General features: G+C 43.6%; 1 pseudogene; it reads right to left on the reverse strand.

The window, feature by feature from the left end:
* The window catches only part of LOC119378326 (egalitarian protein homolog), a 51325-nt pseudogene extending 34545 nt beyond the window's left edge, over positions 1 to 16780 (reverse strand).

Below are 16780 nucleotides of genomic sequence, written 5' to 3' on the forward strand. Positions count from 1 at the left end.
AACACAGGCGCTAACTTCCAACATAATGTTTATTTCCGCACTTGCTTACTTATATTGCCCGATGAAAAACATCACATGACATATCATAAGCACAAAATTAATTTTAGTTCAGTGAAGCAGCTCAATGCGTTCAGACAAGAGCCAAGCACTTCTGTAAGGAGTTGCAGGGGTGCTATCACCCCCTGTAAAGTCGTTCTCGCCTCATGGTGCATGCGCGTCCGGCGGATTCGTGCAGCGTTCGTACAGGTTTCAAAGGTGAAAATTCAAGGATATTCAAGAAATTTCAAGAGCCCATCACATGTTTTTCAAGGACTAAAAAAACGGCATCCAAATGATGATTTTTTACTACAACAATGTTTCAATTGAATTTACAGAACTTATACGTATACAGTTAAACTCGATTTAACAGTCATCACCACGCTCAAATTACTTTGCTAAATCGGGAAGTTTGTAAAACTGAGAAAGGGCTTTTCAGTCCTTCAAAACCTAAAACTGTAGTATAGAGACACCCAAATCTACCACGGCATTGTTTTTGCCACTAACCATGCATGCTCATGTGAAAAGCTGCTCAGGTGTACCGAACATTGAGCCTCACAGATGTGGTCCAGGCTATGCAGGCCAGGTAGACAGTCACATGAAATATGACATGCAGCCGAAATGCAAATACAGGGAGAACGAATGCAGTAATTGCAAACAGGGCGAGCAAAAAAATTGTGAGGAGACGATTAGTGTCATCTGTCGCATAAATCATGAAAAAATAATGAAAGCACACAGTAGTGTTCCTGTGGGAGCATTGACAGGATCGATAAACCACCATAACTCGTAGCCCTACCTGGTACATAACAGCGCGACTGTTGAGTCTACTGTTCTGTGCATGTGGGCGGCATGCAGCTTTGTCAAAATAAAACCTGGGTCATGACTACGAGTGATGCTTTAACGCAATAGCGCTAGCCCCCGCTCGAAGAAAAATCCCATCTGTGTAAAAATTAGAAAGAAATAAGCACTTCTTTTCCCTAATTTATTTCAGAAAAAGCTTCGTTAAATCAGTTTTAGTTCCAACAGTTTCGTTAATTTGGGTAGACAACGTTGAACCTTATGAGTACCTGCCAGGGAATGCAAGATTGGGAACTACGTAGGATGAAGTTTTGTTAGATCGAGCTTTAACTGTATTATTATACCATACAAAAGTGTAGCCTTGATGCGATCTCAAGTAGTTTCATAACAAACAACAAATGTACAGCACAGGTGCTGAGACTTTTCCAGTATTATCAAAGCTTGACATTGTTACAGTGTACTAACCATGCATCGCTCGCTTGACAGGGAAAAAAGCAGCATAAATGAAGGATAGAAGAGGGAAGTCATAAGGGGATAAGGAAAGAGAGAGACAAGATGCACTGACGAATGTGGAGTGAAACGAACGATAGGACAAGGCATGAAGAATTAGAGTACATGCAAACTCATGCCGGCGTATTGTTCCCGAAATGGCAAGTTTGCCGCATCGACACTAATTTACAACAAAAAGCATGTGGCACTGTGAACTTTACACTGCACTGGTCCCAAATTTCAAGGGTCTTCAAGGACACAATACAATGCCAGGACCTTCAAGGGTTTTGAAAATGTACTTTTTCAATTCAAGGGTTTTCAAGGTTTTCAAGGTTTTCAAGGTCCCGTACGAACCCTGTAGTCGTAGTAAACGTTGCCGAGTGAAAGGTGGTGTTGTATTGCGTGGTGGCACCAGCAGCACTGCCTGGCAGGAGCAAGGTTATGGGGGCACTTGAAGAACAGCTCTGCGTCTTCGCTGACGGTCAGCTCAGTGGATGTGATACTGTGGCTATTTCCCACGGACCCTCGTAGTGAGTCAGATGTCGGCGACACCGCATTCGCAGTACACTGTTTGTGTTATGTTTTCTGTGTGTTATATTGGCGTTATATTGCATTATTTGTCACCATCGTGAGCCCGACTACACCCACTGCAGGGCAAAGGCCCCTCCCATGTTCCGCACAGCGACACTAGAGTGTACTAGAATGCAGAAGTTGGTCCACACGGCTCCGCGCTGAGGCGTTTTTTTCTGAAAATCCAGACGCCGCCACCATCACCTTCACCTGAAGGTCACTATGGTTACCATGGTTATCACTGTTGTTGGCATGGTTATGGCCGCACGCGGTGGCAGCGTGGCAATTGCGCATCAGTCGCATCTCAAGCGTAGCCCGCAGGGCTCGTGCAAAGTCGTGGACAGCGTTGCACCGTGTCTCGGGAATAATTCAATTAGAAGAAGTCAATACATTTATGTCGCTAAATACCCTGCTCGTAGCTAATAAAGACAGTGTTACCTTCATTTAATTTGATTGTTTTTTGCACCAACAAGGTTAAAAGAAAAAAGCTAGTGAACAAACGGTAAAAACAACATGCGAGCGGCAGCGGGTTGAAAAGACAATGCCGTGTCGAGCAGACAATAGCTTGGCACTTTCGCCAGAGCTCCTCCACGGCCACTGCTCCAACCGCCGGAGCAGACGGCAGCTTCAGGTGAAGGCGACTGCAGTGCCACCACAAATTTTCAGAGATTTTTGCCCCTCGCTGCTTGCCGCCTACCCCAGTGGACCCACTCCCCCATTCTAGTACACTCTAGCGGCGCTTCATTATGAGTGGTTTCAGCCGACTGTCGGCGAATAAAATGTGTTGGCTGCATCTTACTGGTAATATCTACGCTTTTCATTGCCAAATCAATGCACGAAGCCCATCCAACGTTACTATTACTAGTGAGAGAAGTGCAATCTGCCAATGAAAGGGATGCTTGCTCGAGTGACAGTCTGGGCTGTCACACTATGTGACGTTTTTTTGTTGTTTTATTTGTACGTGTTTAGCTTGTGTTGCACTACGCGCTGCTGTAGTGCGACTGAACTACTGAAGTATTTACTTCTTGCTCATCTGGATACCAAAAAGAAAGAAAGCTCGTATTCCTGTGTCATGAGTTCAATAGCACTGTTTGCACAAATACACATACACAATTCTTTTTTTCTTATTCAGTTCTCCATGAAATGTAGGACAGTTGATAAGTTTATCAGGAGCTAAGTGGCTGACAGCGCTTTAGTGGTATGGAGACGTTTAACCGTACGCACTTGTTCTTGCTCCAGTAACAGTATAAAAAGGTACACTTCAGCACAGAGCTTTCACTCACTGATTGATTACATGCATGTCAGTGGACATGGTCATGATGCAACAGTGATGCAACAAAGATCTGGTTATTTTAGGAAACAAGCATTTTTTTTTTCCAACGAATAATGTCTGCTGCCTTCCGTCAATCTAACACCACACACTAAGATGTAAAGAAAAACGAGGTTTTGTGTAAAATTATACGATATAAATGTAAGGCACACCGTCTGAATTAATTTTGAACATCTGGGTTCTTTAAAAGGACACTAAAGAGAAACAATGAATCGGTTTAGATTGATACATTATACTTTGAGAACTATAATGTCATTAATTTCGCCATCATAGGTGTATTAATATAGGAGAAAATGAAGTTCAAAGTTTCATTCTTAAATTTCGCGCCAAAATCTCCATGTGTGACATCATGGATTTCAAAGCATACTTATCGTATTTTGGCGCCATTTGCTCAACAAAATTTCCTCAAACTTGGTATGTTAACTCTATAGCCTCCTCAAAAGACAGTGTACTTCATTTTTACCATTTAGGAATTATGTAGGCCCTAGTCGGTGCCGTCAAAATGTGTGATGTCATGGCGAATGGTGCGGAAACTTCAGGTGGCGTCGCCACCACATTTCTTTCGCGTGATTTTTTGCTTACAAAGAGTCTTCTCGCACAAGCCTGAGTTTTTGGTATCGTGAAAGAGTAGTTTAGTAATACGAGAAAAATCATTTTGCTCTTTAGTGTACCTTTAAAGGAGTCCTGACACAAAAATTTTCGCCCCGCGTTTTTTTGCTGCAATGTGTTGCTGGGGGCCTGTTAATCATAACATGGCACATCGTTTGCTGCAGTGCGCGACAGATAATTAATTACAAGCTCCTCATTACCGACACAGCCTCAGTTTCGGTTTGACAGAGCTCCCAAAAACGATAAGCCGCCGGGTGCAACTATCACCACCTAGCGTGGTGAAAACGCTCGGTCCGTGAGCACACAGAACAGTGACGCATTTCCGCGCGGTCTGTTGTCGTCAGGCTCATGTCGTCTGATGGCGACGATTTTCTTGCGGCGGAGATGGAAGGAATTTTCGACGTGGTGAATCACTTCAGGTTGACCGCTGGCGAGGAGCGATTCGTCGGGAAGCGCGTCAAAACAGAAATGCGGCTACGATGTCATCAACTTGTACCCGCTGAAACGTTTACGTAGGGGAAGTAGGGGGGTCACCTCGGGTCACCTCCGAGGGTGTCAATGCACCAGGTGCGGCCTATAATGCTGGATCGCGCTCGCGAACTTCAAAATTCATATAAAAAACCTTCCAAGCTTTATTCGCTGTCGATATTTGCAGATGGTACACCACGTACACGGGGAATCCGATCCAGAGGCTATTTCGGCCGCAAAATTTGTGTCAGTACCCCTTAAGGCGCACCTGTATCTAAGCACACAGGTGTTTCTGCATAAATTTTGACCCAAGTTAAAATTAAGCATGGCAACTCCGTTCCGTGGCATCAATTTTCTGTTTTTAGCGGACCAGTTCAGTACCGATGTGTCAGGCTTCATTCACAGAAATATTTTCTGTAGTAGGACCACGACCGTACAATAAAAGGACATCTTAAGCACAACTTAAGCTCATCGCATAACCAATAACCCACAGTGCTGCAGTTATACATTTAACAGTACAAAAGTGCATGGCCTATAGCACCTTATTTTTGTTTACCACTGAGTCGCTAAAACGCTGCATTCACACACTAATACTCCGCATATTTGGGATGATGCCAAGTGCGTTTCACGATGTACCTGAACCAGAAAGCGGCACCCACACTGAAATGACTGTGGTGAATGGAGGGAACGATGACAATACACAGCCTCCTCAAAAGTGGCACTCACTGATCTTAATACAATGCATATACAGCCGAGCAAGGCCAAATGCTGTACATCGTGTTAGGCATACTTACGAGCAGCTAAACTTGCGCTAACGTAACGGAACTGCCCTTTTATGACGTGCATGACGCACATGCACATGCAAACACAACGTGGCTAGTAGATGACGCCGGAAGCAATTCACACTAGGCGCGCTTCAGCCAGTAGCCGCCAGGCGCAACTCCGCTCGATCTCGCGGCCATTACCCACAAACTTCTTAATCTCATCTGTCCACCTAACTTTCTGTCTACCCTTAGTGCGTTGCCTTCTATTGGAATCCCGTCAGTTACTCTTAATGACCAGCAGTTATCTTGCCTACATGCTACATGCCTGCCCATGTCCATGTCTTCTTCTTCACTTTGACTATGATGTCCTTAATACCCGGTTAGTTTCCTGACCCACTCTGCTCTCTTCTTGTTCCTTAAGGTTACACCTATCATTTTCCTTCACTGTGTTGTCCTCAGCTCAAGGTGGTAGGCCACCTTCAAAAGTCAATTTTTTTCGTGAAATCAATTTTAGTTTGTTTTTCTGAGCACGGCCCAAACATTCAAACATATGTTGCAACAAAAATTATCCTCCTATCATCATTAGTTTGCGAGCTACAGCAGTTTTCCATACCCGTCTCCTCGTATAGCGAAACCGAAATCGCATTGTGTTGGTTTCAAAAGTAAGTGTTGTTTCGTCTATATTAATGATGTTCAAATACTTTATAAATTTTATTTTGACTGTTACATAAAAGGATGTCATTAAATATAACTTTGTGGTTCTAATTGTTTTTAAATCTCTAAAAACGGCCACAAGGGGGACGCACACCTTTTGCAAGCTCTGAAATCTGTTTACGTTTTTCTCAAATAGAATTTGCTCCAAATCATGTGACGTAAGCTTTCGTAACTTTTTTTTCTCAGCGTGTACTTTGAACTGAATTTCGCACAATAATTTACAACATATATATCTGTGCAGTGAACTAGAATAAAAGAAATTGATGGAATATTTTTTTATTCACAGCTCATTTTGCAAATAGGTTCTGTCTAAACTGGCTCTTTTTCCCCGTCTTTTTGGTTTTTTTTAACATTACTTCCTTGATATTACTGCATAATATTTATCCTAGTTCATTGCATAGCTCCAACCTTTAGTTACATTAATGCCAAAGCTTTACTAAAGTAAGCCACCAATTAGTCACTTATCACGGGCTGGCTGACTACCACTTTACGCAATTTTTGACAAAGAGTGCCTCCAATAATAAATATTCAATATTTTACACTAATAAAGTGGACTGGGTAAGTTAAATTAGACATACTTGTTTTGAGACAAAATAATTTCAACGCTGGCTGCTCTTAAAAAAATTTTTTATTTTGAGTGGCCTACCACCTTAAGTTGGACCGCTTGGTAAGCCTCCAGGTTTGTGCTCCGTAGGAGGTACAGTAAGATGCCGCTGTTAAATACCTTCCTCTTGAGTGATAGTGGTAAATTACCCATTCATGATTGAGAATGCTTGCCGAATGTGCTCCCACCCATTCTTATTCTAGTTACTTCTAGTCCCTGGTTCTGCTTCGCGGTCACTAGCTGTCCTAAGTAGACGAATTTGTCATGTACTGGTTATTTATTAGATGCGGCTGGCGAGCTCGCCGTGACGTAGAAATTGAAATTAAATGCATAGTTGTGTTTGTTAGTGCTGCTTGCATAGGTTGGTTGCGTGATGTTTGTTTCGTTAGATAAAGTAATGTCACTGTGCCCCCGCCACCTCAGGCCTCTCAGTCCCTCTGAATGCGAGCACTCCAGAGATACGTGACAACTTCGAGCCAAGACGCCGACCCTCTGCACACAGTCAAGGCAACAGAGCACAGAGTGTGACAAGAACTGTCACTGCACAAACGAAAACAAGCAGGTATTGTGGAACAGCTGACATTTTCAAGTAGGACGTTCTTGCGGGCTAGTTGTTCATACTTTGAGTGAGGTTAAAACTGCGCAATAAAACGAGGACAAGCGGAAAGAACAGAGCAAGGCCGCACGGGTGCACCTCTGCACCCGTGGTGCCCTGCTCATTTCTTCCGCCTGTCCTTGTATTTTTCGAGCAGTTTTAACCACATTTCCAAAAAATTTTATGTCCAGTAGGAGAAAAAGAGTGCAGCAACTGCAGGTCGTGAAACCACTTTGCAAAACAATGCAAGACCCAAAATCAGCATTCGAGCTATCTAAGAAAGCGACTCAAACTCCGAAGACATCTTGGCAGTGCGAGGAAAAAAGATGGAATCTTCGCGGACACTAGAAATAAAAAACAGCAAGAACAGATCAGGCTCCAAGTTGAGAGCAGCATCCTTGGTAATGTTACCACCTGAAAGATATGCACACTGCGAGATTAGAGGAAGTCCCTAAACAGTTGAAGATGTACTACAATAACACCAAAGGGCAAGTGTCGACTCCACCTGAGAAATCTGAAGATGCAATAGAAGTACCTATACTCCATTAAGTTGTTGTGGTAGAGGAACACGTAGCACCTTGTTGTGTAAAGACTGTCAGGAAAGATGGGCCTTATTAAGACCTGGAGTCTATGACTGGACAAGGCCAAACAACGCTGAAAGACGCCATCACTGACAAGTACCCAGAATTGTTCAATGAAGAAGAAGGTAGCTTCCCAGGGGCTGTGCATCAAGCATCTAAGGTGTCGGCAACATACCAGGAAGCATCAAACTGCATATACTACAGCAAACACGCAAAGAGCTTCAACAGCAACAGATCATCACCAGAGTAGATGAGCCAACAAAGTGGGTCAAGTGCATGGTTGTGGTGTGGAAGTCAGCTGAGCTACGGGTACGCAACGACCCAAGGACACTCACCTAAGCTTTCAGGAGAGAACAGAACCCACTGCCAATAATAGAGGACATACTGCCGGAACTCACACAAGCCAAAGTGTTCTCAAAGCTAGACTTGAAGAATAGGTATTGCGCCTTAGATCACGAATCGAGTATGCTGACAACACTGATGATGATATATGATGCTTTATGGCGCAAGGCCACTGATGGGCAAGAGCTCCATGTCAGATATAGGATGTGATCAATGATGGTGTTCAGTGGCTGTAAAGGGCCTAAATCCTGCACACTAAAGGTGCATAAGTCGAGTTTACATGCATAATAACATATACGCTTATAAGAATCATGAGTGATGAGAATGAATGACAAGTGATGATGACGCTAAAATATGGGAGTGGCATTAGCTCAAATGCCTCGTCAACACCCTTGAGTCCAGGGGCTGGGAGACAGGTGCTTTCTGTAATGTACTAACTGCCGCAGCAGCAACCCCTGCTGAGATGCCGTGCTATGGTGGCTGGGCATATAACGTTACAAGTACTTACATCTCTTAAAAATGCCAATAGTGCTTCATGTTTGAAGACAGGTTGCTTACGGATTAAGTGGTATTTGTTGCTGGTACAATAATAGAAAACGCTTTTTCCTGTACGATCTGTGCACTGTAGAAGTATGTGGAGCACCGTAAATGGTTCACCGCATCTGTCACAGCTGGTTAGGTCAACGCCGGACAAAAGGCGTGAGTGTGTGCTGCGTGTGTCCTATCTAAGTCTGCAAAGAGCGACATACAAGAACTTGTTGCTGGGCTAGTTGGTACATAACTTTGAGGAAAAAATTTAGACGCCTAAGTACCACCTGTGCTTTTCCTGTGCTTCGTTTTTTTCCTGGTGATGCTTACTCGTCTAAATGTTGTCCTCAAAGTGTGACATCTGTACGATATGTTTTTTATGTGAGTGGCCTTTTACCGAGGTATAGCTTAACCATGTGCTGTTTATTTTATGTTTCACTGTCCCACAGACGCTGCCAGTACGCCCTGAGTGTTTTTCATAGAAGGGGTTTAAGGTCCGCTACCGGGACTGCCACGGATGTGTGGGCACTGCTTACATGGACAGATGCGTCAAGCAGGTCAGCCAGTACGTTGTCCTTCATAGCATGGTGCCCTGGCACCCAGCATGCCACAACATGCTGCTTGGACAAATAACTGGTGCATAAAAGTGAAGAGAGCAGTAAAATTACTAGATTTCTGTGCTATTTAGGTCTTCAGTGCTTTCACAATGCTTAAAGAGTGCGTGTATATAACTGGCTTGGGTGTGTTTGATTGTTGAATGTTATTAACAGCAGGTAATATTTCGTAGGCCTCTGCTATGAGGATGCTTGCATTTGAGTGCAGAATGCCGGCATCCGCAAAGGATGGACTGACAGTTGGCTAAGATATCCCAGCATGAGACTTCGATGCATCTGTAAAAAATTCAGGACAAGAGTATTTTTTGTTGTAATTTGAGCAAGTACATAGGATATGTGCAAATGCTGCATGCTTCGTGACATTTAAAAATAAGAAACGTCACAGTCTACAAACATGCCAGGGCCGAGGTGGGAGCTGCTTCGCGGTAGCCATCAACTGTTGTTCGAGGAGTGGGATGCCCATTTACTGTATATTCATCGTTTTTCTAAAAAATTTGTCGTTTTTCTCAAAATTGTGCTCGGAATAAGTATGTTACCTTGATGACTGCATCTCCCTGGGCAGCATTCTGGAGGACGCTGCGCAGTACCACATGCTCCTCCTTCACCACAAACACATCCGAGTGTTTGGCCAGAAAGTCCCGAAACTCCCTGCACAAAAACAGCTTCATTCACTTCACCATCAGTTTGCTGCACGTAATGCATTTCAACAAGGCTTCCCATGGTTGGACACTGCTGTGTTGGAACTTGCAAAGAATTCATTCTAGTTCTTTCACAACACCCTACAGCTACGCACCCTGCGTCTCATCCCATGTGGTTGTATTGCTTTCATCGGATTAAGGTAGAATTTGATAATGCAAACTTTGGCAGGGATCTATTCAATTATATTGCAGTGATCGCACAGCAATTACGGTATACAAGGAACAAAGCAGTGTGTCATTCTGCAGCCAAGGACGTGGCTGTTTCTGCAGCCTCTATTTATTACACTGCAGTGCCATCTGTTGCTGGATTCTAGAGTCGGTTTTGGCAAACAGAAACTCTGAAATGGATAGCTGCTTCAGTTGCTGCAAAAGTGACTCATGTCTGTGCAATTCCAAAAGAGGCACCACTGAACAACTTACATACGATTTTCAGCACATAACGAACGGCACGGCTGCTAGGTTGATTTGGTCACATGTGACGCATTAAACTCGTTAGCAACCAAAATAATGCAACATTTTTTTACGCAGGATAATCGATGACATCCTTGACTTCAATCAGAGGGGCTTAAAAAAATTAAAGAAATGGCCTTTTGAGAAAAATATTTTCAAACTTCAGCATTTTTGGTAAACCACTTACGTTTAAGCACAATTGTGGAGTAAAAGGAAGTGCGATAAAACCACGGAAATTATTTTAAAAGAGAGCGCAAATATCAAAGTTAATATGTACCAATTTTTATTATCCTCAGTTTAACTCGTTTGCAGCAATAAATTCCTGAAATACAGGTAATTTGTGCGATTTGCCATTTTGTGATTTTTTTTTCTCGTCAGATGTGCTTCAACAGGTAAGGAAAAGAATAGACTCATAAGATAACACTTCATTTGTTCTTCATGGGGCAATAAATATTGTGACCAAGCAGTGCACCGTTTTTTCCCTAGGTGCGCTCAAAATTCAGAAACCACGAAATTGGCGGAAAAGTGTCTTTTGCGGCTAAAACTGCTTTATTTTTTTTTCAGGCAAACAAAATTTTTTTTCACAAAACTAGTTTTTAAACCATCTTTCTGTGTCTAATGCCTAGACCTATAGTAAATTTAATCAAAATCGGGAATGGTGACCGGGACCTCACGTCCAATCTTATCTGGATGCACCCCGCTAGCATTTATAACCAAATACTGAAATGCGCTACCAAAATTAAATAATATCCTTCGTAAGTATTATCCAATATTAGCAAGCAACGAACGACCTCAAAAAGTGTTTCCCAAAGTGCCAAGGGTTGTGTAGCACTGTAACGGAAACTTCAAGGACATGTTAGTGCATGCAGAAGTGAACCCTCTCTCTACTGCCCACATAACACTTTGTTCTCGTCTCAAATATAAGATTTGCAAACACCTTGAAAATGACGTTCAGGGGTGCAACAGCCGAAATAGGATTTGCAGCAATTTTTGGAGCAGCAGAATGTTGCTTTTGGAGCACGAAAATCGAAATTTGGAGAAGGTTACGAGAAAAACATAACGGCAGCCCACAACTTGGACAATCTCAAGCTTTACATACTTGGTCAGCCTTCCGGTCCCCGAGGGACAAAATATGTGGAGAATCGTACCTTATTCACAAGCTCAATACACACCACAACAACAGGTATAAAAGTTTCAAAGGAGGCTCTTGAATCCATGCAATATGGTGCATACACGACGAAAACCGGTGAGGACCAAGCCTCACCCAATTTGGTACACCGACAGCTCCTTCGCCCCAGCCTCAATTGCACACTTGTTTCTTTGTATGGATTAGAGAAGAGGGTACGCACGCGCATGCGCTAAGGTTGGCCTTGAGGAAGGAGACAATTGTCGAAATGTTGGCTCTAGCGACACCCTGTGTTCAGGAATTTTTCATCTCATGTCTGTGCAGTAACTTGTCAACTGCTCAATGATGCTGCATTATTTTTTGTGCATGGAAGACACAGCACCTGCAAAAGTCAGCGTTTCTTTTGTATGCTGTAGTCTCTGCAGAACAATTTAAAACTCGGGGCTTGTTTAGATTGGACACACTGCTGTCACGTTTTGCTGCAATCCCACAGCTCAACTCTCCTTTGTGAATGGCAAAATAAAGTTGGCAGCATAAAGCGTTTATCGTTTTGCTTTTTCAGCTCAACGTGGCAACCACTTTTTTGGCTGATGCAGAGGGAAGGATGCGCATGCAACTTGTGTGTTGTATAAATGGCATTACTTCAAAATACTACATCAAAATACTACCCTGATAATAAAACAATCGCGTACACACCCTGAATGAGCACAGAAGGATTGGTGGAAAGCTGCCCCGAGGGGAGTCAGCTATGTTCTGTATTATTTTTCAGATATGAAAAGCCTTCTTCATAGTGAAATTTATGAACACAATAATACCACCACCCTCAACGCTTCTTTTTCGTTTCATCATCGTACACGGTGGTATGGTTCGTGTTAAAGAGAAACGCCATTTTTCTTGTATTAATAAATTATTTTCTTGCAATACCAAAATCACCACACTTACCAGGAGAAGACACCTGGTAAGCGATGCTCAAAAAAAAAATTCTGGTGGTGACGCCACTTTCAGGTTCCTGCACGTCATAGATCTTCGGTGCCATCTACTAGTGCCTACATAGTTCTTAATCGGTAAATATGAAGTCCTCTGAGGGGGCGAGAGACAACTTTCAGAAAATACGAATGAAACATTTTGAAATCCGTGAGGTCATGTGCAGAGGTTTTGCCACAAAGTTTAAAAATAAGACACTGACCTTGATTTTCTCTTCTATTAATAAGCCTATGATGTTGAAGTTAACAACAATGGATTTTTCAGAGTATAGTTTATCAATCTAAACTGATTTAATGTTTCACTTTAACAGTCACTTGTATTCGTATATGTGCCCTAGTGTTTCTGGCCGTGCCCAACAGGGTGGCGCTGTATGTCTGTGAAAACTCTTTCCCCGGTGAGTAATTTACTTACAGTTATAGTAGTTATGGTTGTGCAGCCACGTGTTAATGCACCTACCAGTTAGCCCAATGTACTTGTACAATGTACTTTCTGCAGGAGCATAGAAGGAAGCTGTGAAAACCATGTGGAATCTGCTCGTGTTTTTTTTTCATTCCTTGCAATACGCTGTGACCACAAAGCCGATCAGTAGGCCGCTCCTTTTATTTCTCTTTTGGTTCTACAGTCGTCTTATTATTCTTATTACAGGAGCTTTTCAGCCAGTGAGGCGATCATGGCACCCGAGGTGCTCCTTAGTCTGTCGACGTGGTTCATCAGGCCACAACATGGCGGCACGATTTCCAGCAACTATTCAACAATACCCAACGCTTTTTGTACAAGCTTGGATTGTCTGGAATCCTCACAAGGCTTTTGTTGCCCCTGACATCATAATCTCAGCTAGTATGTTCCTTACTGTCGAGAATCATGATATCCAAAAATTTAATGTCAGCATTCATTGGCAGTTCATAAGCGAAGTTTAAATTGGATAATGTTTAACCAATATGATATCTTCGATGTTTAACGTTACCACTCTTGGTGAAAGGAAAACATAATGAAAGGTCCTCCAAATGGAGAAAACACCCTGTAATATCGCACCCCTGCTGCAAACGTGCCTGCAGCTACCCTTTGCCTTAAACGGGTTCGATAGGATTGAAACCAGGCACAACTCGATACACATGCCGTCCCTGTGTACAAAAAACAATCCATGAAAATCCAGAAACCCATTGACACTGGTCCCATGCTCGTTTTGGAACCGAATGTGTCCATTAACATCAATGCAGTCCTGTACTGTACCAATGGCCCCTGCTTGTGGTATACAGGGTGTTTTCTTGTTTTTTTTTTTTAAGACAACACAGATTTTTTATAAAAATGCTATTGAAGTCGCACCCCTGTGGTCTTCGCAAATTAACACTATGGCGAGGCGGAAAGACTTTGCCACATCTAAAGCTTCACTGAAAAAAGTAAATAACAAAAACTCGTTAATTAAGTTTTTAATTATTAACTCGAGGGCAGTGGTTTATATGGAAAAGTTGTGGGACGTGGCAATTTATGGCATAGCCATTTTTTAAAAATCCACAAAACCACACGTAATTTGACATACTAATTACGGAAATGGAAAGCCAGGCAGTATTGAAACTGAGCGCACCATGTCAGACCGAAAGTTTGAGTGACACAAAAGGTGCGCCGCAGCAGAACTGGGTCAGGAAGTCCATCTCAAGTTTCATCAGTCCTCTCAGGGGTTGAATGAACAGTGGCATCATTAGCTCTAATTTTGGGGGCAATGAAATGTTTTTCATGTTATAAATGTATTCCTATATACTTGTATAAGCAATCATATGGGCACTACAGATGCATTTCCGCCGTTGCCCTGATGTTCCATATATGTGTGTGTGTGTGTGTGTAAGCTACAAAGAAAAAACGGACCTAAAATGAATATTTTGTCCATAGTGAGCGACCAGCGAATTTAACCACCGACCCCTTGCTCTGTGGTGTGACGCCTCAATTGAGACGTGAGCGCATAGGTGCTAGTATGTAGAACTGGTGAGCTATTTAAAGACATTCACCAGAGTTAGTGATATGTGTGCCTCTGAGCTTCTTCAGCATTGCAGAGGCTTGTTCACTACCTGCCTGCAGGATCAAGTAAAACGCCTGGGGTTCGGCTATGCACAGCCTCATGGGCCCCATCTTGAAAGAGGGCAACAAGTGCGGTCGTGTCAAACTTCTTGTACGATATGTTCTCCCCTCTCAGTTTGCACTCGAGTGCCCACAACCATTCGCTCAATGCTGCTGCGGCCACTCTGCAAGCGGCCCCGTGTTTCGACAGGGTCGCAAATGAGAGCCACTTGTCACCCCCATTCTACATGCGGCTTCACATGGGTCTGGCCATGCCACCTGCTTACTTACGTTTGCTACAATTTGTATTGCCTTACTTGGTATAACCATCAAACGAGTTGCTACTGCATTAACTGCTTCACCCTTCCGGCAAAACTTTCCTTATATTTGTCTACACGAAGTAGGAGTTTGTCTGAGTTGTCATAAACACTACTGTCAAAAAAGTTAACACGTATAAAGGCACCTTATATGCCTGCTTTACCAGTGGGGCAAATTTGTTACAATGGAGGATGGTTTGCAGAGGTTCAGTGTTGCCTCTACTTGTAGTACACTGCAAATATTTAGATCATGCATTCTCATTTGAAATCATGCATGGCCATCTATGAACGACACAGTGACCTTTATCAAGTGCCAACTGGGCTTGTGAAACCCTAATGCTTTTTATGTCCACAATGTGTGCCACCGCGTAACGTATGTTTGTGGTTCATGAAATTTTCTTACGCTTTATTTAGGTATTTGCCAAAAGGCGTACATTATTTTAAGTTCTGGATAGTAGACCTTTTCTAATACCTTCCATGATGGCTACGGTGCTGTGTTCGATTCCTGAATAAGGGGGTGACCACACTTCAATGACTCATACTTAGGGTCATCAAGATTAATTCGGAGCAACATCTCATAATTGAATTACGACTTCAGCATGCCATATCACAGACTGCAAAGCTTTTACTTAAACATCATCGCTGTTCGTGAAAGTAAAATGAGCAAACAGCTTGTGCCACCCAGCTTTCTAAATGGTCACACTACTGGCCCAGCTACAAACGTTTAGCTTGGCTCACAATGACTCTTTCACACTAATGTCGACATCAATGTGTTCCTGTAATTTCCAGAAGACTTAATGGAATTGGAACTAACATGGAATTAACAAATTCTGTTGCCCGTTTCCATCGAGTTGTGTCTGCATGCCTAACTTTTTCAGCGATTAATCTCTACCAAATAGCTCAGCTAAACAGGATAGTTGAGTAGCTAGCATGCAAAAGAAAGGCTCGATGAAAAGTTTAAATAGTGCAAAGCATACGACAGTCCTGAAGATTTTTCTCTTGTGCTATTTTACCGTAACCTCTAATATGTAGCCCTGACCCCCTTTGGTAAATGGTGTAATGTGGCTAAGGCAAGAAAGCGCAAGTTGATAAAATGCACGTAATGTGTGTAAGCTTGTTGCGCTATGAAACATGCAGTACCATCACACTGCGATGCTACTTAAAACACCGCTGCTTCAGATTGGAAGCGGCGCTCGCGTGGCCTGTGAAAGCTCGTCTAGTGTCATTTCGGCTTTGCTCTAGTTTTTTTCTTTTTTTATCCTCGTTTTTTCGTGCGTTACAGCAGCATGTGCGAAGTAGCTCAAACCACCCCACAGGTGACCATGTGGCTTTTGTTTTCGATATTTCTCCCTCTCGGTGGCTCGCGAAGTGGACGCGAAAAGAGTAAACAAAAACAGAGAGACGTTCCAAATGTGACGACGCCGCGGAATGCGGCGGAGCAAAGGGTGAGAAGGGACATCTTCTCTTCCGGGAAAGCACCGCTGAATGAAATGAACGAACCCACCTTCCGTGCTGTCCGGAGACGTGCCTGATCTCGGGCGTCGCCTGCGACCGGTGCCCGAGCAGCGACTTGATGGGCACCTCGGCGTTGCCGTACTGCTCCAATTTGGCCCGGAAGTAGTCGATGGCCTCTTGCACGTAGTCGCGCTGCGGCGAGTTGCCCGAGCTGTCGCCTTCGAAGCTCGTCACCGACACCTGGTCGCCGTCGATGGTGAAGAGGAACGGGTACTGCTGCAGAAACTTGCGCAGCCCCGATTGGCTGCCGCCGGCGATCTGGCGCATCTCCTTAGTGAAGCCCTTGGTGCCGAACTGACAGGACAGGTCGTGCAGCGTGCGCGGCTGACCCTTGTCCATCAGTCGGTCCAGGAAGAACATCAGCGTCATGTTTTTCGTGTGGTCGTAGTCCCTTGCTGTCCATCGTCGCTTCTTCGGCGTCGCTCGCTGGCGAGCGAAGGAAGAGCGCTACCGGGACATGGTTTGCACTGGGAACGGCTTGCTTGGGCTGACTAATTTGGCGAGGAATGATTTCTTACTTGGTTACTTGTTTCCTGATTCTGGGTCCGAATTCGCAAGTCCGCATCAGCTGACGATGCACCACATACTCAAGAAGTCGC

This window comes from Rhipicephalus sanguineus, unplaced genomic scaffold (assembly GCF_013339695.2).
Source record: "Rhipicephalus sanguineus isolate Rsan-2018 unplaced genomic scaffold, BIME_Rsan_1.4 Seq782, whole genome shotgun sequence".
In the NCBI taxonomy this organism is placed as follows: Eukaryota; Metazoa; Arthropoda; class Arachnida; order Ixodida; family Ixodidae; genus Rhipicephalus; species Rhipicephalus sanguineus.